Source organism: Engystomops pustulosus, chromosome 6 (genome assembly GCF_040894005.1).
Source record: "Engystomops pustulosus chromosome 6, aEngPut4.maternal, whole genome shotgun sequence".
NCBI classification, from domain to species: domain Eukaryota; kingdom Metazoa; phylum Chordata; class Amphibia; order Anura; family Leptodactylidae; genus Engystomops; species Engystomops pustulosus.
This window is the reverse complement of record NC_092416.1, coordinates 165292187-165316035: the sequence shown is the minus strand read 5'-3', so window position 1 is coordinate 165316035 and position 23849 is coordinate 165292187. Positions and strand designations below refer to the sequence as shown.

General features: G+C 42.4%; 1 long non-coding RNA gene across 4 annotated transcripts in view; it reads right to left on the bottom strand.

The window, feature by feature from the left end:
• The window catches only part of LOC140064897 (uncharacterized), a 48164-nt gene extending 25620 nt beyond the window's left edge, over window positions 1–22544 (bottom strand). Inside the window, exons 1-2 of one of the 4 annotated variants that reach the window (XR_011847826.1) lie at window positions 22359–22544; window positions 14569–14742 (exon numbers count right to left, since the gene is read on the bottom strand). This is a non-coding gene — a long non-coding RNA (uncharacterized lncRNA). Of the gene's footprint in view, window positions 1–14568; window positions 14743–14892; window positions 15067–19091; window positions 19457–21104; window positions 21178–22358 lie in introns of those variants that run through there. The other 3 variants (XR_011847828.1, XR_011847825.1, XR_011847827.1) reach the window with 3 other exon arrangements.
• Between the last annotated feature and the right edge of the window lie 1305 nt (window positions 22545–23849).

Below are 23849 nucleotides of genomic sequence, written 5' to 3'. Positions count from 1 at the left end.
TATACAGGCAGTCCCCGGGTTACATACAAGATAGGGTCTGTAGGTTTGTTCTTAAGTTGAATTTGTATGTAAGTCAGAACTGTATATTTTATCATTGTAATCCCAGACAAAACTTTTTTGGTCTCTGTGACAATTCGATTTTTAAAATGTTGGGTTGTCATAAGAACCAGGATTAACAATAAATCTTCATTACAGACACCTCTGATAACTGTTACAGCTGATTATTGTAGCCTAGGACTAAAGTACAATAAATTACCAATATCAAGAGGTCCGTTTGTAACTAGGGGTTGTATGTAAGTCGAGTGTTGTTAAGTAGGGGACCGCCTGTAGTTTAATTTATAGGTACGTATAGTTTAGTGTAAATTAGCAAACATTTTAAAGGTTGATTTCCTTTAAGTTGCGCTTTGAATTGGTAACTTTATTTCATGACCACGCCATCGTGCATACAGTGCAACTTGGATTATGAGCATTTGTTTCGGAAAAAATGCTTGTGATCCATGTTTCCTGTATATCAATTTTTCCATAGGAAATCATTGAAATCCAGATGATTGGTTCCACAGTGACAGAATACCTTGGATTACAGGGGGAATTTGTGCTCAAAATCCAAATCACTCTTACGTCAAAGCAAGTCTTCTGATAGGAAATCATTAAAACCAAGACGATTGGTTTCACAATGACTGAATACCTTGGATTTCAAACAGAATTTGTGCTAGTAATTCAAAGCAAGTTATTCTATAGGACAGTGGTGGCGAACCTATGGCACGGGTGCCAGAGGTGGCACTCGGAGCCCTTTCTGTGGGCACCCAGGCCTTCACCCCAACACAGAGTTTGCCAGCTAGGACTCAAGGTTTTCTCCTGTGATCCAATACAGGATGTGCCATGTTCAGCACTATTTGGCTGCTAGGACTACAGGAGGAGCAAGAAGGGCTGGATAGAGATGGATTGTCATTGGAGATCCTGCTTTGAGTCCCCTGATCCTACCTCTTCATGGGGACCCTGGTGGGAAGCTACAATCCAAATTTCTCCATCATCTTTCTATTGTATTGGTGAACTCAGGATGCCAATACGATTAAAACCTGTGATACAACAGGGATCAATAAGTTACTGCTTAAATTGTCATGTTGGCACTTTGTGACATATAAGTGGGTTTTGGTTGTAGCTTGGGCACTCTGTCTCCAAAAGGTTCGCCATCACTGCTATAGGACATCATTGAAACACAGACAATTCGTTCCACACCCCAAAATCTGCAGTCCAACATCTAGCCCCTTTATTTCTTTGTCTTTAATATTGTGCCAAAAAATTTTGTTCTCTAAAATATCTCTAAAATGCAAGTTATTTTTGTAAAAAGCTTGTTGCCAAAGTTACTTGTAATCCAAGGTTCCACTGTATATTATGACTTTGTTTCATTCCTTTTTGGTCTAAAATAAAGGTCTCTCCAAAAATTTGTAATATTTGAACATATTTGAAAAACACAATTCTAGGCATATTTTGTGTCTGATGAAAAACCATATATATATTAAATATATCTAGTGCCATTGTTTATCTGGGATTGAAAAAAATCGAAACCTAATCCAAATAATTAATTTCCCCCCGGGAAGATCAATAAAGTTGTATTGTATTGTAAATCCATGGATGACTTCTTCCAAACGGATTGCCCCTGAACCGGAGAAGTTTTATAATCCCTACATTCCTATTCTATATTGTGTAAATTAGAGCCATTTAGATTAACTGGGCCTTTCTATATGACTATATATTTCCCATTTTATCCATATCTGATTGCACCAGAAGTGGTGAAGTGGGCTACCTTCATATTTACGGATTTCCTCTTTGTCAGGCTTCTGGGGTAGTGAACCCCCTGGACCACCGTGGACGATGACACAAGCCGACACCTGGGACCAGAATGTAAGTGGAACCTGGTCTTCACCAGAGCCCGCCACAGTGTGGTTTGGTCTTGCTGCGGCGTGGTGCCACCAGGTTGTTCCACAGGGGCGACTTGTCCATGGTGGCAGCCAAGGCGAGGTACAAAGTCAGCAGGCAATCTCGTAGTTGGGGACAGGCAGGAGGTCAAGACAGGCGCCAAAGGTTCAGGGTCTGGGAGCAGGATGACAGGGCTGGCAGCGGAGTAGCGTAATCAGGAACAGGTCCGGGGTCAAATCAGGAGATCAATACACAGGAACAGGTCACAGGAAACAGCTTTCTCTTAGGCATTGAGTGCAAAGATCCATCAGGGAATGCTGGGAGAAGCCAGCTTTAACCTGGAAGTGGCCAGCGCCAATCAGCAGAGCCCTGGCCCTTTAAGTTTACGAGTGCCGACGCGCCGCCCTAGGGGACGGGGGTGCACGCGCTGGTAAGTCTGAACTGGAGCAGGAACGTGGAGAGGTGAGTGACAATGGGTAGAGCTGGAGCTGTGGAGAGGGGCACGGGTGGGCCTACGACCTGGGACGTGGGTCGCAGGAGCACCTGTGACATTGGCCAATTGTATCTGAAAAATGTTACATGCCACTACCACATACCACATATTGTTAGCATTTCATCATCTAACACTACAGGTATTTCTCTCGCTTCCGATGTATAATATACAGATAAGTCAGACTGTAGTTAACTGCAGGTCTTGGTTGGAATCCAGGCAAAAACAACATCTGAGTGGAGCTTGTATTTTCATTATTGTATTGGTTTCCTCTCTTTAAAGCACATAAAGTAGGTTATTCAGACTATGATCCCTATTAATGATAGTAATAGACAAAGGGGGGTATTGATCGAACCCTGTATGTTTGTTTTCTGGCATATAAGCCATGAAATAGTCGCAATTCCTGGAATACGGCTAGAGATTGCGACTATTTTACTCCTTAAAGAACATCTACCACCAGGATGAAGGACTGTATACCAAGCAGAGTGACATACTGGTGTGTGCACCATGTGTCAGGATCAGCTTCTTTTAGCTTTTTAGGACCCCGTTTTTACAAAAAAAAAGATTTTAAAAATCATACAAATAAACCATAGGTGATAATGGGGGCTCATTTGCATAATTTTTAAAGGCAAAGGCATAAGAAGCTAAAATAAGATTGGATCCTGGACAGCTGTATGTAAGCGTGCTTGGTTTACAATCCTTCATCCTGGTGGTAGATTAACACCAATTCCATGCCAAGTGGGTTTGGAAGACCTTGAAGGGGACTGTAATCCCTACTAATGATGTTAAGAAATGATGTGGGGGAATTATTGAAGCTTGTTAGTTTTCTGTCGTAAGAGCTATGAAATAGTCACAATTCCTTGAGCACAGCCAGGAATTGTGACTATTTTCCCCTTTAACACTAACTAGATGCCAAGTAGGTATGGAGGGCTGCGAAGGGGGTATAGGCTATAGAGCAATTCTACATCAGACAGGACATAGCTTCAAACTGCCGGATGCCAGATATATCCAGAGCAGCAGTAGGGTTGGGGTTTGCATCATATGCTGGCACACTATGCACCAGCATGTAATAACCCCACCCCAATGTCTGCAGAATGCTACAGAATATGCTATTATGTAAGATTTCAGAATGTAAAGGTAATTGTCGTGTTGGTCACTACTTCTTTCTCCGGCAACTTATTTAGCTTTGATGCCCATTGGAATATTTGCCAACTTTTCAAGTATTCTTCAGAGCCAATTGTCACCATGGCATCCATTGGGGATTATTGCTTGCAGGATTGTTGCAGCAGAGCGCAACAGTAGAGATGAGGGGACCTGATGGGGTTTAGGGGTAGGGTTTGGGGGTAGGGTTTGGGCTGTGCAAAACAGAAATGTTGCCGGGTTGGCGGTCGAACAGCCAATCCGGCAAATTGACACTCTTAACTACTAGCCATGGCTATGCATGACCAAGGAGACACCTCTTTGCCAATCATAGCCATGGCTAGTTACTAGAGGCATCAATTGGGCAAATTGATGATTTGATTGCACGGCCTGAAACCAATTGCAAACATTGGGGCAAATTTACTTACCCGGCCACAGGAGTTCCCGAGTGTCCAACGATCATGCACTCCGGCGCGATGCACAATGATCGTGCGCCCGATTTCCTGCATGTGTCACTTCCCCGGAGTTCACCATCTTCTTCCCGGTGTATGTAAGTTCTTGTATTGCGACACAATTTTGGGTTGGTCCGAATCCATCGGATCGTCTCACGGGCCTGCCCCCGATTTGTGTCGCATGAAAGTCGTCATGATTGCCACACTATCCGATCGCGACACAATCCCCTTTTAAATGCCTGTCCCGACGGCACGATCCCTGAAAAGTTGGAAAACCCGACGGAAATGCGGCCGCGGGACCCTTAGTTAATAAACCCAATTGGGTCCACCCATCTCTACCCAACCAATGTGGCTACTTTCAATGGCACAATTCAGTCATAACACATATTGTAGGTTCTTAGTCATCATGTTATGTACACAAGAAGATGCCTAATCTTCCCTACATGGAATCGGAGATGATTCTGCAGTTCTTCCGTCACCATTATCTACTCTTCCATCATATCCTGGTAATGTGCCATATGCTACCTACTGCTTTGTTCCTACTGATACATACATCACATCTCCAAGGAAATGGTTAACATGCTTCCTACCTATATGTTTTCCCAGAAACTCATTATGATTTAACTCCACAACATGTCATCTGAGATATATGACCATTCGCACAGCATTATGATTGAAATCCCAGGCAAGACCATGATTGATTGTCCTCACCACTCATGACTCCTATGCTGATTTCATAGTCGGGGTGTCTCTCATGGTCCACGTCTTTCAATTATATATCTGTAATGAATTGGCTGACATAGTTTACTCCTGGTAGTATAATATTAAATAATTATGTATATTGTAGTTTGGGGTTAGTTGACAAAATATCAGAATTTTACACAATTTTTAAAAAAATTTTCAATGATTTCTGGTCAATTAAAGGGTTTGTCCACTTTCAGAAAATAATTGATATTGTTTGTTTAATTAAAAGTTACACAATTTTCCAATTTACTTTCAGTATCAATTCCTGGAACTTTGTTTACTCTGATTTTTCTCTGTTATAATGACGTCTCGTGCACTTGCCTGTCCATCACATGACCATGGACAGATTTCTATCCATTGGGGTAAACACAGAAGCTTTCTATAATATGACAGCAAGCAGAGATCCAGAAAACCGTGAGGAATTGACACAGAAAGTAAATTGTGTAATTACACAAACAATATCAATCATTTTGTGAACGTGGACAAGCCCTTTAAGGTGTTCATAGTGTTCTCATCTCAGAAAAAGTGGATCCCTCATAAAGCTTCTCAAACAGTTGGGGCACACAATTTGGAAGGTAACTTTTTCCTTAAAAATTAGCCAAATAATGTTATGAATATTAATGTTGCCGGAGAAAGGCCTGTACAGCTCATGACATATCCCCTGACTGTACTGAACCCACAACTAAAGACACATGCTCTACAATTTAGGAAGAACCATACTAGAGCAATGGACTATACTTGTGTTTGGTGCCCAAAATTCATCCCAAAACCCACGTATTTATTGCAAAATGTCAAAATGGAAAGTTAAACTGTTGATTATTAACTCCCAGCTCTGCCACAGCTTTTAATGGTGTCCTGAGGACTAATACAATAAATTTGGTTTATCATTGTAGCTTCGCTCCAGGCCCCCCCCCCCAACACAGGGAACTGTAGGGGCCCAGTGCTGGTGCTCCAGAGATAATCCAGCCCTGTCCACACCTGCTAAGGCCTCATACCTACCTGGATCTATGAGTAAGTGTCCCTGGTTTATCATAATGGATTTTGAGGCAAAAACCATCAGATCAAAGTGGTTTAAGTGTCAGGCTGGCTTATGGTATTACATGGTAATGGCACAAGGGCTTTGCATTAGTCTTTGTACTTTTTAAACCCCCATAGAAGGGTCATTATAGCAAAGGGAAGGGGACAAAATCGGACAGGGCCCCTTTATTCTAAGGTCCCAAAATTGCGGCATCTATGTGGTGTATGATATATGTCTCTTATTATCAATGATAGGATCTCATGTACCAACTTGAATTCATTAAAAATGAGCATATTTTTTGATCCTTGCAGGTTTTCTTTACAGGTGATGCTTATTGTACTGCAGTCTATTGTATGTAAATAACTTAGAAGAGATTTTGATGGGACAAGACAGCAACATTTGTAGAAGTGAAAAAAATGCAGAATCATGACAAGTGATTGACGCAGTAATTTTGTCAAAGCGGATAAGCAGGAACACAGAGAGATTAAATGGGTCAGATACTCGAAGTATGAGGTACACATAGGTCCGGACTCAGAATTGGGGTATGCATGTCTCTGGCTCTGTATGGGGTTAGGTAGGGTTAGATACAAAGCACAGTACACACTGGGTGACAGAATACTAGCTAGATACTGGATTCCAGAGGCTGGCAGGATACAGAGTTCTAGACACTGGCAGGATACAAAGTTCTAGACACTGGCAGGATACAAAGTTCTAGACACTGGCAGGATACAAAGTTCTAGACACTGGCAGGATACAAAGTTCTAGACACTGGCAGGATACAAAGTTCTAGACACTGGCAGGATACTGAGTTCCAGAGCTGGCAGGATACAGACTTCCAGAGCCGGCAGGATACAGAGTTCTAGACACTGGCAGGATACAAAGTTCTAGACACTGGCAGGATACAAAGTTCTAGACACTGGCAGGATACAAAGTTCTAGACACTGGCAGGATACAAAGTTCTAGACACTGGCAGGATACTGAGTTCCAGAGCTGGCAGGATACAGACTTCCAGAGCCGGCAGGATACAGAGTTCCAGAGCTGGCAGGATACAGACCTCCAGAGCTGGCAGGATACAGAGTTCCAGGCACTAGCAGGATACAGACTTCCAGAGCTGACAGGATACAGACTTCCAGAGCCGGCAGGATACAGACTTCCAGGCGCTAGCAGGATACAGAGTTCCAGAGCTGACAGGATTCAAGGTTCCAAAACTGGCAGGATACAGAGATCCAGACACTGGCAGGATACAGAGTTCCAGAACTGTCATGATACAGAGTTCCAGGGCTGACAGGATTCAAGGTTCCAAAACTGGCAGGATACAGAGTTCCAGAGCTGACAGGATTCAAGGTTCCAAAACTGGCATGATACAGAGTTCCAGGCGCTAGAAGGATACAGACCTCCAGAGCTGGCATGATACAGAGTTCCAGGCACTAGCAGGATACAGAGTTCCAGAGCTGACAGGATACAGACTTCCAGAGCTGACAGGATACAGACTTCCAGAGCTGGCAGGATACAGACTTCCAGAGCTGGCAGAATACAGACTTCCAGAGCTGACAGGATACAGACTTCCAGAGCTGGCAGGATACAGACTTCCTGAGCTGGCAGGATACAGACTTCCTGAGCTGGCAGGATACAGACTTCCAGAGCTGGCAGGATACAGATTTCCAGAGCTGACAGGATTCAAGGTTCCAAAACTGGCAGGATACAGAGTTCCAACTCAGTTTCAGTTTCAGGCTCAGGTAACAGGGAAACAAGCTGGAGTCCCAGAAGTGATGTATCAGACTTAGGCTCACAGACAAAGTAACCTGTAACACGCAGGTGTACCAGATGTCTTAACAGTTCCAAGTCAGGCAGAGGTGCACAGAGTCTGGTACAGAAGGAATAATAACCAGCCCTGAGTCACCTGAGCTGCAGCCATCTATCTAGCCCCAGGATGCCGCCCCCAGCAGCTGACTGCTCAGGCAATGCATTGCTCAACCCCCAGCTGATACAGCACTGAGGTCCATAATGAACTACCCAACTTTCCCGGATTCTGAAAGGCAGTGGGAGGGATTTTGGTCACAAGCTCAGTAGCCTGCAAGTGGAGTCCATACAAAGGATCCTGAAAGCATGAAGTATAGACAGATCCCTCAACATTACCTTGCTCTTATTTATATAGAAGCATGGGGGACCCAAGGCAAAATTACAAGTGTTACCACAATGGCACAAGGGCTTTAGTCTTTGTACTTTTTAATAGCCCTGTAGAAGGGTCATTATAGCAAAGGGAAGGGGAACAAATCGGACAGGGCCCCTTTATTCTAAGGTCCCAAAATAGCGGCATCTATGTGGTGTATGGTCTCTCATTATCAATGACAGAATCTCACGTTGAATATCCAATTTAATGAGTAATTCTAATTGCTATCTCACTATTGTGAAGACATCTTGATTTGGAGGATTCTTTTATAAAGTGTATATGATATAATATGTAATTATCGCCAGTAAGTATGATGGAAGCGAAGACCATCAATAATTTACATCAATTACAGATTCTTTGCAGACTATAAATATTCAGCTAATGGAAGGCGGCAAGGAAAAGGTAGTAGAAGAATATATAGACGCGGATGTTGTGGTTTAAGGTAAGTTGGATCTTTTGTTTGCCCATTATCTATTCAATGAATGCCGGCATTTTGGGAGCTATATCATTATACATCGGGATGAAGATCTTCTGAAAATTCAATAGATCATAAATAAAGAATAAAATTACTATATTATTATAACATTTTTCTATCATTCTGTAGTTCATAAATGCACAATGTTGAAGATTTAGAGAACTTGCACAGTAATGTAACCTAAGATTATCTACATATAATGGGACTTTTCTTCCAGGACATATCTAGAAAGTTGTGCCCCTAGATAATAAGCAAATCTTGTTGTCTAGGATTAGCGGAGCCAGGTCCTAATTTTGAGAGGCAGTCCGGGTAAGTTTAGACATGTCCCAAGTAGGGATTGGATCATCTGGACTGGAGGCAGGACCATGGTTATTTAAAGGACATCTATCACCAGATCACTGCTCGTTCTGTCTAGGGCAGTGATGGCGAACCTTTCAGAGATCGAGTGCCCAATGGACCCATTAGCTTTTCCCCAAGTGCCAACACGGCAATTTAGGCAGAAACAAACTTATTGCTACCAGAATCTTTGAGCCTTTTTACTCTTCAGACAGGACCATGCAGCACAGGATGGGTCACTTTAAAATATCAGGGCACTACTTGGACTGCCTGAGACTGCAGGAAGATGCCATGTCTGGCAAACTCTGTTTGCCTGGGAGACAGCCCGTGTGCCCACAGAGATGCCTCCGAGTGCCATCTCTGTGCCATCGCCACCACTGGTCTAGGGGAGGCTGCTTTTTAGACCTTTTCTTGCCTCTTTATTAACGAAATGAACTTTGTAAAAGTGCCAGAGGCCCTCAGGCAGATGGCACCAGAGCGCCCCTCGTCTTCCCCGAATTTATGCAAGTCCCTGCTGTCCTGGAATTAGAATCCGGCGAGGGAGGTCAGAGAGTCGGTGCGTGGAGAAAACAGGGTGTGTGCTCTCTCCTAGTTCCCTGGTCGGGAGTAGGCTAGCAGCAGGAGGAGGCGTGCATAAATTAAAGTCCGGGTAAGCCGAGAGGTGATGTTTGCCTGAGCGCCTCCGGCACTTTTACAAAGTTCATATTTTGTTAATAAAGAGGAAAGAAAACATCTATAAAACAGTCCCAAGGCAAACGGATGAAGCAGCACTCCAGGAAAGGTAAAGTGAAAATATTTTTTATTCCACCATAGATGCGACGTTTCGTCTTTTCTATAAAGACATTCTCAAGCATTCTCATGCTTGAGAATGTCTTTATAGAAAAGACGAAACGTCGCATCTATGGTGGAATAAAAAATATTTTCACTTTACCTTTCCTGGAGTGCTGCTTCATCCGTTTGCCTTGTACTTCTGTTGGAGGGGTTGTCGGACCCCGTCGAAGACCTGCACCCGATGATCTTTTCACGGTGCCACTCCACCGCTATAAAACAGTCCCCATATCCCCTAGACATAAAGAGTAGTAAATTAGGACACTCTACCACCAGTAATCCAGTAATCTGGTGATAGATGTCCTTTAAAGGGGTAAGATTTAAATGCCCCTATTCTACCAACTCTAAAGTTGGGTAGCACAACTGTCTAATGTGGTCTAATGAGGCCACCCAATGGTTGGATGTGATTAAGGGTGTTTATGAAATTGCATTGAAATAAAGTTCTTCACAAGATTTTTTAACCTGCACTGTTGCGGAGATTCGTTTTTTCTTCTCCTGTGGACTGCACAGACACAAGTGTGAACCTCCTGCACGTGTAGCATAAGGAAGCGGTGAGCTGTACAATTTCTTTTCTCTTTCCTTGGACGTGAGTTGTAGCCAGTTATGAGTTTGCTAATATGATATTATATTAAATTTTGTTTCATGGAAAAATGTTGGCATCTTTACTCTTTCAAAAATCTTTACACAAGACGGCAATGGACGGCCCGGAGGCAGAACGGTGCCATGTGTGCCGCACACAGAGAAAAGATAGAGCATGCTCTATCTTTCCCTGTGGGTGCGGCCGTTTCCACGCTTTTCTCTATGAAGGGTGGAGGGGTCACCTCCTCCTCCTCTCAAGTGCACAGCAGTATGCCCGCCCGGCTGCGAGGGGACGGACATACAGCTTTTGTGAATGTACCCCTAGATAAATGACTTATTACTCATTTATTAATATATTATCTATGTATTATTTTTCGTACTTGCAGGCTGGCTTAGGAGTCTAAATGAGGCCTCTTTGCTGCTATTAGGGGGTGTCAACGTCTTATAGATAGCGCCATCCTCTCCATTACCTCTTAGAAGGTATGTTCACCATCGACCACAGCATTTATGGGATTGGCTGCTTAAAGGAAATCTACCATCAAAATCCATCATGATAAACCAGGGACATTACTCATAGATCCAGGCACCGTGACTGTGGTATCTTCTTATATTTTTTATCCATGGCCTCCTTTGATTCTAAAATCAAAGTTAAAAATTATGCTAATGAGCCAGAAGGGCTCTGGTGGGTATTTCTTGGACCTCGTAAAGCTGCAGATTCAAAAGCTGTTACAATGAGCAGAGCAGGTATCACCCAACCCCCTGCTTTCTCCCTCCTCCCTCTCTCTGTTTTATCTAGCAGCACCAGGAAAATTTTGAAAATCCAATTGTTACAAGGAGCTATGGAGCTACAATTATAAAATATACCGGTCCCTACTTACATACAAATTCAACTTAACAACAAACCTAAAGAAACTATCCTGTACATATTGGGTTCCCTATAATTTCCAACATTGGAGGGCATCAGCAATTGTACAGGTAGGGATCACTGATCTTCAAGAAAATTGGTTGATGGGTGGGAAAAATCTTCTTCTGGTTTGGAGTTTGAGGTGTTTGATCATCTTAGATGTTTTTATTGCCAATAATCTTTAATAAATGCCCCCACACAACTCCCTGGTCACCACTTTTTGAATCCATGATGGTTGTATATAAATAAGCAGAGTATATAGGTGAGGCAAGAGTTAATACAAGAGCCGGCAGCTGATTTAATTCCATGGACCAAAACATTTCATTCTTGAATATCTTATTTTTTTTGTTTCCCTTTTATTTCAGCAATGCATTTCTCAGAAATAGTCTGTTTGCATTCATTATTAAGAGGGCAACAGATGGTGAGTGTTTAGTTTAAAATAATTTGTCCATTAAAATATGCTGCTGATTCTTCACAGTAATGAATTTACTGCCTTTGAAATATCGAGGAAAGGACTGAGAGATCTTACTGGGAAGGAATTGTTATTTATAAGTCTAGTGGCCTCAGTATATGGAATCCGAACTACAATGATGGGTAATGGAGAGAAGATGGATAGAAAGAGGGATAATCAACTGGAAATAGATAGTAGATGGACGGATACAAGTGAAGTAGATAGTAAAAACAAGACAAAATAGATTAAAAATGACAGCACTTCAATCTAAACAATATAATAATAAAACTGGGTAATTTATGCAAAGTGTGACACTGCGGCTCCATTCACAGATTCTGGGGCTTATTTAACCTCACTATCTGGATCTACGAGTAAGTCTCCCTGGTTTACGATACTGGATTTTGATGGTGGATTTACATTAAAGGAAATTTACCATTTGCTTTTATGCATTGTGAACCAAATATACTTTGAGAATGCTATAGCTACACGGATGCAGAAACGTATCTTGTTTAGTCCCTGAACCGAGTGGTTTTGCAGAAAAAATAATAAAATTATGACAATGAGGCTCTGGCACTCCTGTGGCCTCCTCTTACCCTGATTATGCACTGCTCCAGCATAAGCCTAGAACGCTGTATTCCCTGCGTAGTCCCTGACAGGCAGAAGTAATCAATCGCTGCACCATCCCCCTACCGCTGTGTATGAGTCATCCAGCTCATGTTGATTAGTCCTGTCTGGAGAGTTTAGGAAGCTTCTGTGTATGTGGAAGTAATTGGGCAGATTTACTTACCCGGTCCATTCGCCATCCAGCGGCGTGTTTTCTGCGGTGGATTCGGGTCCGGCCGGGATTTATTAAGGCAGTTCCTCCAACGTCCACCAGGTGGCGCTGCTGCGCTGAAGAGCATCAGAACGCGCTCAAATTCACCGACCTATTCCTAGTGAAGGTAAGTGCAAGCTCCGCGACACATTTTTCTTTTTAAATGTGACGGTTTTTCCAAATACGTCGGGTTTTCGTTCGGCCACGCCCCCCGATTTCCGTCGCGTGCATGCCAGCGCCGATGCGCCACAATCCGATCGCGTGCGCCAAAATCCTGGGGCAATTCAGGGAAAATCTGCGCAAATCAGAAATATTCGGGTAACACGTCGGGAAAACGCGAATCGGGCCCTTAGTAAATGACCCCCAATGTGCTTATGTATGCACCAAGTTTTTCCCAATTTCCTGAATGACATTGCAGAGTAATGATCTGCAGGATACTGGGAAAGCTACATAATGTCACAAGCTCTTGGGAAGGCTTATGGGGTCGGGATGAGGCAGTCTCATGCATGCTGGAGGAGTGCATAATTAGGGTAAGACCCTCATTATCACAATCTTATAATAGTTATTTCAGAAAAAAAAATTCCGTTTAGGGATTAAACAAGATATATTTCTGCATCAATGTAGCTACAGCATTCTTAAGGTATGTTTGGTTCATAAAGGAAATCTACAATTTGTTTTTATGCGTTAAGTAAAGCAGTTTCTCTCTGCCTTTTTTCTGCTTCTTTCTCCTGCAGTGAACAGTGTATCTTAAAGCCTTCTCAGTGTGTCCACTTCCGAAAGATAAGAGAGGCTGATGATTAAATCTTTCCATATCTTTAGTATTATTTCTCTTGATGATTTATATTTCTTGATGATTTGGACTTCCAAGAACTGTCTTTAAGACGTTAAGTCATTAGACACTTTATCAGGCTCCTTTATCTCTCAGCTGTCAGTGGATACAGGACAGATAGAGGATTTACACAAACTGCTTAATATAAGAAGAAAGGAGGGACCAGAGAAGGACATGCAGAGTTCTCGAATAGAGCATATAATAAGATTTGTCATTATCAGTTGCACTAGTTATTTATAACATTTTGCCAAAAGCAACATAACAATATATTATCAAAATGATTGAACGGCTGTCACCCCCAACCATTGGATGCTCTTTGATAGGACAACATCCTGTAAAAGCATAGATCTGCAGATCTGTTTGCATTTGTGACACATCTGTATGCACCCAGCCATATAACTAGATAGATAATAATAATAATTCCTTTATTTATATAGTGCACACAGATACGTAGTGTTGCACAGAATTTACCAAATCGGTTCCTGTCCCCAATTGGGCTCACAATCTAATCACTACTAGTATGTTTTGGAGTGTAGGAGGAAACCGGAGGACCCAGAGGAAACCCATGCAAACATGCAAACTGTATTGCTACTATAGGCCACATTTATATAGTGTAAGTCGTTAAAGGGGTTGGCTACTTTACCTCATGTTTTTATGTAACATGTGTGTAAGTGTGGGGGGCAGGATATTGGGTAATTTACCAATATACATCTATTAATAGTTCTGCTCTGCTTTCTTGATATGTAAAGTGAAGCCTCCTGTCTTTTACCTCATCAGCCGGACATTCCTGTCCATAAAATGGCCGCAGATGGAGGGTCATGTGATCTCGATCTGTCCATGAACAATGGCCCTCCCAGGAAATCAATCTTATATTCATTAATACTATAATACGTTCTGGCAGGGCGATTGCTCATGGTAGGAGAACATGGTAGGAGAACAATCTGCGGCCATTTTATGGACAGGAATCTCTGGCTGATGAGGTAAAAGACAGGAGGCTTCACTTTACATATCAAGAAAGTGAAACAGAACGTTTAAAAGATGAATTTTGGTAAATTACCTATTATCCCGCCCCCCCCCCCCCCCCAAACATTTACACACACATTACAAAAAAACATGAGTTAAAGAGGCCAACCCATTTAATGTGTGGTCCACTTAGCCCTCCAAACACTTAAAGGGATGAAATGTCCTTTCTAGAACTCCCTCTCTTGTGTTTACAATCATCCATTTAAAAAAAGAACACTGTCAAGGCCATATGCAAATGAGATGAGAAGAGTCACTTTTAGAGGCTGAAAAAGAAACGTCACTTCACTTCATATCTTTTCATATCTTGGTAGCAGAAGGTTGAGATCATCAGAAACCAAAAGAAATGCACACAAATCCTACTCACACAACAGGGAGGTCCTAAATTATAGGGTTCTTACCAGATATGTATAGGAATCTTGATTTTCGGAGCAATACATGTTCCCCCCAGAGGGATATCACTGCACATTATTCTGTTTTTACAGCATGTGAGTTGTCTTGTTCCACATGGACAAATCCTAATGAACAGCAGCGCTTGTAGGATCTCCACGTGAGAGGGTCCCTCAGCATTAAACCTGCATTAGATGAATGGTGTAAGTAACGGAGCTCAATCCCCCGCGGCTTTGTACTGAGCACAGTCACCTCCGGATTACACACAATACAACATGCAGGCCAAGATCCTAAACGCCCGGCGCATCTCCCCCACTGAAATATAAGGTAATCACCTGAAACCTTGAGATCCTGACATCTTAAGAGGTCTGAGTAAGATTTGTATGTGGCAGGGAGCCAGGCTGCTTCACTGTGGTTTCCACATATTACAATTGTTTCACCATAAAATCAGATAAAAGCAAAGTGCGACATTTATCACCAGAGCAAAAAGAACAGGAAATCTGTGGACCAGACCATTTAAAGGCCAAATATATTCATTGCCGGCCTTCAAAATACTCATAATACACAGAAGCACCTGCAAAATATACAAGAAAACAAGGACTTAAAGGGGTTGTCCACTTTACCTCATGTGTTATGTTATGGAAAAATATATATATATACACTCACCGGCCACTTTATTAGGTACACCTGTCCAACTGCTCGTTAACACTTAATTTCTAATCAGCCAATCACATTCCGGCAACTCAGTGCATTTAGGCATGTAGACATGGTCAAGACAATCTCCTGCAGTTCAAACCGAGCATCAGTATGGGGAAGAAAGGTGATTTGTGGCCTTTGAACGTGGCTGGTTGTTGGTGCCAGAAGGGCTGGTCTGAGTATTTCAGAAACTGCTGATCTACTGGTATTTTCACGCACAACCATCTCTAGGGTTTACAGAGAATGGTCTGAAAAAGAAAAAACATCCAGTGAGCGGCAGTTCTGTGGGCGGAAATGCCTTGTTGATGCCAGAGGTCAGAGGAGAATGGGCAGACTGGTTCGAGCTGATAGAAAGGCAACAGTGACTCAAATCGCCACCCGTTACAACCAAGGTAGGCAGAAGAGCATCTCTGAACGCACAGTACGTCGAACTTTGAGGCAGATGGGCTACAGCAGCAGAAGACCACACCAGGTGCCACTCCTTTCAGCTAAGAACAGGAAACTGAGGCTACAATTTGCACAAGCTCATCGAAATTGGACAGTAGAAGATTGGAAAAACGTTGCCTGGTCTGATGAGTCTCGATTTCTGCTGCGACATTCGGATGGTAGGGTCAGAATTTGGCGTCAACAACATGAAAGCATGGATCCATCCTGCCTTGTATCAACGGTTCAGGCTGGTGGTGGTGGTGTCTTGGTGTGGGGAATATTTTCTTGGCACTCTTTGGGCCCCTTGGTACCAATTGATCATCGTTGCAATGCCACAGCCTACCTGAGTATTGTTGCTGACCATGTCCATCCCTTTATGACCACAATGTACCCTGTAACATCTGATTGCTACTTTCAGCAGGATAGTGCGCCATGTCATAAAGCTGGAATCATCTCAGACTGGTTTCTTGAACATGACAATGAGGTCACTGGACTCAAATGGCCTCCACAGTCACCAGATCTCAATCCAATAGAGCATCTATGGGATGTGGTGGAACGGGAGATTCACATCATGGATGTGCAGCCGACAAATCTGCGGCAACTGTGTGATGCCATCATGTCAATATGGACCAAAATCTCTGAGGAATGCTTCCAGCACCTTGTTGTATCTATGCCACGAAGAATTGAGGCAGTTCTGAAGGCAAAAGGGGGTCCAACCCGTTACTAGCATGGTGTACCTAATAAAGTGGCCGGTGAGTGTATATATATATATATATATATATATATATATATATATATATATATACATATATATATATATATATACATATATATATATATATATATATATATAAAAAATATATACCGTATTTTTCGGACTACAAGGCGCACCGGGTTATAAGGCGCACCTGATTATAAGGATGTATGACCAGCAGGTGGCAGACCTGTGCACAGTTCATGGCAGCTGTTGTCTGTAAGTAGGGTTCATATATAAGGCGCAATGGACTATAAGGCGCACCTTTGATTTCTGAGAAAATCAAAGGATTTTTTGTGTGCCTTATAGTCCAAAAAATACGGTATATAAAATATATAATCTAAAATATATATATTTATATATCCCTTTATCATTTCCAAAACTCTATGGTCATGACATTATGGATCACAAAAGAACATCTGCATAACGGGTAGATACAAGTACAGGTGGTCCCCTACTTAAGGACACCCGACTTACAGACGACCCCTAGTTACAGATGGACCCCTCTGCCCCCTGTGACCTCTGGTGAAGCTCTCTGGATGTTACTATAGTCCCAGATTGCAATAATCAGCTGTAAGGTGTCTGTAATGAAGCTTTATTGATAATCCTTGGTCCCATTACAGCAAAAAATTTCGAAACTCCAATTGTCACTGGGGCCAAAAAAAATGTCTGGAGCTACAATTATAAAATATACAGTTTCGACTTACATACAAATTCAACTTAAGAACAAATCTATGGAACCGATCTTGAACGTAACCCAGAGACTGCCTGTATTATAAATGGTAGATTTACAGATCTAAAAACTTCTAGTTATACCTTTTACACTCAGCACATTCCTACATTTATGAGTGTGACCAAGTTTGGAAGTTTTTCACTTATGCACAGACTGGGCTGTATGGATATTAAAGCCCCTACAAGTCTGGAATCACTTCCTACATCTGGTACTAGAATCAGCTTTTTGGGGAATGGAAGATGTGGCCCTTCTGCTGCTTTCAATCTGCGGTTTAAGGACCTTTGGAGGACCTTTAACGTTCCTGAAATGGGATTTGTGCTCATGTGTATTGAGAGGAGGAACAGAAGTACGAGGATTTCATACGTGCAGCTCCTTGTCCTTTGGTGGGCAGTTTGAGAGGCCATGGGCCTGGTAGAATACCTGGGCCCCGGGCCAAAACTGCACAGCTGTTTGTGCCCAGCTCCCGGCACCGAACCAGGACCCCAGTAACACTGCGATCACTGCTGGTACCGTTAACGGGTGTTAACTTTTTAAATGGCGCCGGCAAATTCACCACTGGCATTAAATTACTGCGACCGCGTGCGCACCTGCACTAACGCGCCCCATTTTGGGGAAAGCTGTCACTCTCCATGACCGACCATCATGGAGGGTCATCTCTGGGGAGTGCCACAGTGCTGTCTTGTGCATCCACCTGCCGCTAGTGACTTTGCCAGAGGTATTTGAAGAGTTGATGATGTTAATGTTGGGGAGGGGGCGTTCAACACTAATGGGGACCAGGGAATCCCTATTGTAATTTGTGATAGTACTATCAAACCCTGCAAGTACAATGAACATGCCAATGTAATGTTTATCTTCCCAAAGAGTCTTTATGGCTTAAGAACTTTTTGTTTGCTTGTGAACAATTTTGGGGGTAAAATAGGTGGACAAGACTTAATTTATCATTAAAATTTTAAAATATATTAAAGGAAATCTACCATTTGCTTTCATGCACTATGACCCAAACATACCATGAGAATGCTGTAGCTTCACTGATGCAGAAACATATCTTGTTTAATCCCTGAACTGAGTTTTTTTGCTGAAAAAACTATTTTAAAATTGCGATAATGAGGCTCTCTCGCTCATGTGGTTGCCCGGCTCTCTCCTCTTACTCTTATTTTGCACTGCTCCAGCCTTGTCCTGCCCAGCATAAGCCGAATATATGTCATCACTGTGTTGACCCTGACAGGCAGAAGTAATCAATCACTGCACCAGCTGATGCATATGAGTCATCCAGCTAAGGTTGATTAGTCCTGTCTGGGCAGCTCAGGCAGCTTTTTTATTTACGGCAGCCAGTCTGCATCCAGCTTTCCTAAGGTCCTGAATTTTATAATAGTTTTTTATAGAAAAATCACTCGGATCAGGGATTAAACAAGATATGTTTCTGCATCAGTGTTGCTACAGCATTCTCAAGGTATGTTTGTTTCCCAATGCATATAAACAAATTTTAGATTTACTTTAAAATATACATTAAATATAATAAAATATACACTTATACTAGTACTGAGCTCATAGGAGACCCATTCCCTCCCAAATCTCTCCCGTCCTGTGCAGGCATTACAGACACACGCTCTTACATCTATTATTATACATTCCCTCTCCAGTTACTGTGCAGATATACATCGCCATCTGACAGGTGAAAAATATAGCCCGGCTAATTGTAAAATCTATTAAGTACTCCGAGACTTAAAAGGAACTTCTCACCAAAGGTTTTTAGCGTGAAGCGATTTCTATTAAAACCAAAAGCTCCACTCTGGACGTGAGCAGGAAAAAAAAAAACGGAAAAGAGGAAGAAAAACATTGTCACTTTAATTGCAATAGCATAAATATTTGATATTCAGTAAATTAGATCTCTAGCTAGGAAAACATCCTTGCAAATGGATTTTTACCTGTAGCACACTGCCATTAGCAGGAGAAAGTCAGCACAGCCCTGGGCCCTGTAATTAACTCCATCCATGCAGAACTAAACATTTTTGACAGTTTCCCTGGTCTGGAATTAACTGTCATAGGAAAAAAAGAAAGAAACTGCATTGTCACATCGTGTTTGCGTAAAGTCGGTAAAATGCTGCGTATCTGTATTTCTCTTCTCGTTCCAGCTAGGTTTCATGCCCCATTATCTTCCCCTTGTTAGGGATCAGACCCATGCCCTTTTAATGATGTCCTATAAAAAAATATTCCGAAGGGGGGTGTTGTCTGTATGTCTGTAATGTCTGTATTCGTACCCCACCCCTGTACCGTTTACCGTCTATATCCAACCCCCCCCCCCCCCCCCGCCACGACTCCGAGCTCTTTCACAAATTTAGATATATAACATTCAGTCCCTCCTCCTGAAATCTAATAAGCAATAACTGTGTCACCGACTGGATCCTGCGTCATTAGGAAAATTACCTAGCGATCAATCTCTGCAAATGCTTAGATATCAAGGCAAATTTTACTAAGAGCGTTACTGGATAGAACAACATGTTCATTTCCTCTTGGAAACCAGGTCAGAGCTGAAAGCACAAAAAAAAAAAAAAAAAAAGCTTTGATGGTTTTTATAACCAGATGATGCATCCAGACCCTAGTAGAGCGAGAGGCAAGGTTATGCAAGAATAGGATCACCGACAAAGACACCATGTTGTTAGAAGCCAAGCCGGACCCAAAATGCGTCGTAAGTTACCTTATAAAACAAACAATAAATTGTGTAAGTGATATTCCCATAACTTGGCATTAACAGGTTCTGAATTTGTGGATGATCTCCTAAATACAGGCAGTCCTCTACTTAAGAACACCCAACTTACATACGACCCCTAGTTACAAACGGACTTCTGGATTTTGGTAATTTACTGTTCTATAGTCCAAGGCTACAATAATCAGCTGTAACAGTTATCACATGTGTCTGTAATTCAGATTTATTGATAATCCTGGTTCTTATGGGAATCCAACATTTTTAAAATCCAATTGTCACAGAGACCAAAAAATTTTTGACTGGGGTTACAATAATAAAGAATACGGTTCCGACTTACATACAAACTCAACTTAAGAACAAACCTACAGAACCTATCTTGTATGTAACCCAAGGACTGCCTGTATGTTACTAGCCTGAGGAATGATCCCTTGAAAAAATTCTCCAAATTGATTGGATTTTTAAAATTTCCGCTCCTGGTAAATTATTATCTTGCAGATGCAATTGCGATTCGTTAGAATTTTGAGGTTATTTTATAGTGCAAAAAAATTATTCAATTTTTTGGGGACATCAATCCTCAGGGTCTCCAGCGGCTTTTTGTTATGATTATGTTCTGATGTCTAATGCCTCATAGTTGTTGGAACCAATAGGTTGAGGTGACACCGTCTGTAGCGATTCTTGTAGCCGGGATTGCACGGCTTGGACAGGTATTTTCAGGTGTCTACGCTGGGATTGTGTCGCATGGAAACGTTTTTTGGTGCAGCTGCGTTGGCTTCCATGGGAGGCGGACCGTCGCATGATCCGACTGATTCAAACTGAGCGCAGGATTTAACTTTAAATTTTTATCGCAAGACAATGCACTTGCACTTGCACAATCGCAAGACAATGCACTTGCATGACATGCACCACGGAGAAGAAGGTGAACTCTGTCGGACCTGAGCGGGGAGGTGACACATGCAGGATATCGGGCGCACGATCATAGTGAATCGCGGCAGAGTTCATGATTGTTGGACAATGCACTTTCTGTGAATGGATGGGTAAGTAAATGTGCCCCATTGTCTGTTTTTTTTGTACACCTACAGTTTTGTCTGAAACCCCTTTAAAGTGAACCTGTCACCAGGAATATAACTTTTAGCTGGTGACAGGTTGAAATAGATTATGCAATGCTGATATTAAAAATGTCTTTGTCAGCATTCTGAATCATTTCACTACTTTATATAAGTTTATTTCACATTACCTGGCTCCCTGCCTGCAGCATGTGGTGAGTCCTGGGGGAGAGGGGGCTGCAGGTTGTGTGTGCCTGTGTCTCCTCTTTCTCTACTACACACCATGCCCCTCCCTCCACTACATGCCAAATGCACATGACAGGAAGTGGGAAGGGAGAGGGAGCAACATGAGTATGTAGGAGAGATTGACACAGACTGCATCTGACCCTCCCCCAGGGACTCACTACATGCTGGCAGGGAGCCAGGTAATGTGAATTAAACGTATATAAAGTACTGAAATGATTCAGAAGGCATTGCAAATATCAGAATAGCATAGGTTGTTGGAACCTGTTACCAGCTAAAAACGACATTCTTGGGGACAGGTTTGCTAGTCCACTCACATGATCCCAACCATAATATTGTGGTTCTTTCACGGTGAGACCCCATTGTTCTCTAGATGTGCTAATCCTTGGTTTTCTCTGATCACGGTACAGTCTTTTTAGAAGGGTACAATGCTTAGATGGATACACTGATGCACAGGGAATGGAAACCTCAAGGTATTTGCAAAGTGGCCGGCCAGATTACTGTAGACCATCGAGACCTGGCTGAGGGAGCCCATTGATCAATGTCACATATTCATAGACTTTGTTTCCTCCCATTTTCCTCCACTTATCTCTTTTGGTAAATTTTCTGAAACCTTTCACTTCAGGGGGAGTTTGGGTTCACTTAGATTTGGGCTTATAGGTAAACACTGGGAGGGATGTCTGAATGGAAGCCGGAAAATACACAGGTTCTTCTGAAGCTCTGACGAATGGATCCCAGGACCTCTCTTTCTGATTTGGACCCCTGGATCGCTGGACCAGGTCTTTCTGATTTGAAGTGGTGTGGATCATTGGGGCCCTTTTTAATTTAGGAAGATATGGGAGAGAGGTAATAGGCCACCCCATGGTCTAAAATGTATTGAGAAACAAACTTGTATTACCGATAACTACATTCCAGGTCATAGATGCCAAGATGGGAAGACTGAGCTCTAGAGGTCATCATGTGCTCGGAACTATAACCATGAGACACTTGACAAAAAGTTACGGACAAGGTTTTTAAAGCTTTTAAAGTTTAAGAAGTGCTCTACTGCTTGGGGCACCCTGAGCATAGTGACCGTTAGAATTAGGGCAGTGACTTAACAGCAGACCAACAAAAATTTCCTACCTAAATCGTATTTTTTTAATGATCTGGTTAATTTCCTGATCTAATAATAATAACACGGGAAGCAGGACCAAGATATTTACCTTCGGTGACTCGGAGAAGGAAGCAGCACTCAGTTGACAGCTGTTCCTGTTAGTCCCAACAGATGGCTGCATTCTATCCTCTCCTTCCCACAGCAATCTCATATATAGGGATTAATGCAGTAATTGGCAGTTTTATGTAATCCACCGGCCATTGGAAGATTGCATGGAGCTTCCCATTACTAGACTAGCAACAGATTTCACCCACTAGGTACAAAATAATTCCAGCAATGTGCACTTGAATGACCGCTGGCTATGAGAGTCCTGATTACACAGCAGAAAGATTGAGTGTGTGTGTTTCAGACAGAGAAAATAGATTGGGGGCCATTACTGAGGACAGGACTGATGTGAATTTCTGTGCCGTGCCATGGTGTATGATGGTGCTATGCAAGGGACATAATAAATACTGCATAATAGTATAAAATACTGTTACATGTGCCAGAAGATGTTGAGATGGCTGATGGCGGCCGAACCCGAATTTCAAACTCCTGCTCACAGCGATTGTGGGTTTTTAAGGTGTTTGCCCGTGAAAGAAAGTTCTCAAATTTAACCCCCTAGTGATGTTTACACAGTAAACATCATTTTTACCCTCCTAATTTTTACTCAAATTTACTCTGAGTTATTAGATGCTGTGAGCTGACAATGTGCTTAGATTATCAGGGTATAGGTTTATCTACACTTTTATTTAGCTTCTGAACATTCACTAGTTTATGATACATAGAAAGAGAGAGGTGACAGATCAGAGATGAGACATGATGGGATGCATATAACACACAGTGACACTTTCAGCTATATCACACACACAGTCACCTCTGCTGTACCTCCTTCCATTAATATAAAGATCTCATCTTGCCTGTAGCTTGTAGATTTAGTCTCATCAGGCTGCTGTTTGCAGGCAGGAAATGTGAGAGTCTGTGTGTGAGCTGGTCTTGTAATGCAGGGGGAGGGTGTAGCAGAGAGCTCTGAAGTGTGCAGATAGGAGAAGATATTCATGAGAAAAATCTGTTCTGCCCGACCCTGAAGTGAGAAGATTAACGGTCGAATCCGAGGGCAACCGAATTTGTGTACACCAGGACTAATAGAGGCATGTTGGATCCGGGGGATCGGTACCTGGATAGTTCGCTACAAACCTGAACTTTGTGGTTTACTTCCACTTAACACTAGTTAACACTGTTGATCCAAGGAGTTATTCTGACCACTAAATTAGGGGTTGGGAAGGAATGTAGCACTACTTTGGGACAATTGGCATGAGCAGGGCTGCCTGCCTTCCCCCCTCCCTCCACCTCATCACTGATCAACACTGTATAATGTAGAATTAAAAGGTTGGAGATTTTTGGAAGTTTTCCAGCCTTATTTACTACTAATATGATACCTTAGATTCCAAGATGGAACATTAATATAGAAAACAGTTTCCTGCCACAAAATCCCATCTAGGATATAATAATAATAATTGTGATCACTGCCGTGATCTATGATTGCCTTGAACTATGTGTA